Genomic DNA, 1468 nt, shown 5'->3' on the forward strand with positions numbered 1-1468 from the left:
GCCGGGGCTCCAACAGTGACCGAGCGGGGGCCGGGGGTCCAGCAGCGCGGGAGCGGGGGCGAGCGGCGGATCTTACCGGGAACATACACACGGCTCTTCGTCTGCTTCTTCCCGGGCACCAGGCGATAGAATTCCGGGAGAAATTCCTCTCTCTGGCTTTGGTTTTGTTTCTGTGTTAAAGAAGCAGATTGTTGCAGGAGAAGAAAGAGAGAGACAGGGAGAGGAGAGAAAAGCCCAATAATCAGTCTCTAAATAACACACAGAGCAGAGAGAAAAAAAAATCGGAATTTGCCTGGGGCTGTAGCTGCCGCCGCCGGCCAGGGTCTGGGTTCCGATTAAATTGCTCCCTGGCTCCTTCTGAGATGAAAATCCTGGAGATATTATTCACTCGTCCCGCAATGATGGGGAACACTCTGCAGCCAGAACCTCGCTGATGGAATTATTATTTTTGCCCTTTTCTGTTGCTAACGGTTTAATTTCTCTGCTGCCCCCTCCTCCAGCCCGGGATAACGGTTTGAATCAGATTCTCTGTCACGTCTTTTCACCCAGTTTATACCACCACCCCCCCCCCCGTCCTCAAAATAAAATAGAGAGAGAGAGAGCAGATTTTAATCATTGTCATTCCTTCTGATGTAATATTTCCCCAGGCACTTTCAACCTGGCATAAATTTTCAGATCTGGGTAAAATGAGTAACACAGGACACGTTTCCTGTAATCTTTTCCCAACCTGATGTAGATATTGAGGACTTGTTGAGAAAAAGGTATGGAGTGATGGAATGATTATATCTGAATTTAAATATATATATGTGTGTGTGTGTGTGTTTTGTGCTGTTTGAGTCTGTTTCCTGCCGGCCATTAAAATCCCAATGACGTGAGCCCCATACATTCCTCTCTGGTATAAAGCGCCCTCGCAACTTGCCCCCGGCACCAGGCGCCATTTCAATTGCAGTTCTGTCTCTGCCACCAATATTTGTGTCTCCGTCAGCCACCAGCCTCAACTGCTTTCTTTCTTTTAAAACTGGATACAAAGATCTCTCTCCCACACTCTCTCTGCGTTTATTTTGTTTCACGTTTTCTCGACTTTGTTGGACAATAAAAAGTGAACTTTTCCTCCCACTTTCCGTGTCTCTTCACTGACTCGGGTTCGACACTGTAAATTGGAATTAAAGGAGCAATCCTCCTCCCAAGACACTGATCTTTTTTTTGGGTACTGTGCTCAGCAGACTGGTTACTGAGTGAGTTCGCCTGCCCCTGCTCCCCCCAGCATAGTGTACAACAAACCCGAGCAACTTTGTTTCTAAGTTGTGCAGGAAGAAATCCCAGTTACCTGCAGCTCAAATTCCTGTACTTTTCCCTCTCTCTCTCTGTCTCTCTCGGTTTTTTTTAAAAAAAAGATCTTTGGCGCCAACTAGCTAAATATTCATGCAAGTGTAAATTCTAAGTGGAAAGGTTAAGTACAACTTTATTA

Source organism: Rhincodon typus, chromosome 15 (genome assembly GCF_021869965.1).
Source record: "Rhincodon typus isolate 14 chromosome 15, sRhiTyp1.1, whole genome shotgun sequence".
Classification (NCBI taxonomy): Eukaryota; Metazoa; Chordata; class Chondrichthyes; order Orectolobiformes; family Rhincodontidae; genus Rhincodon; species Rhincodon typus.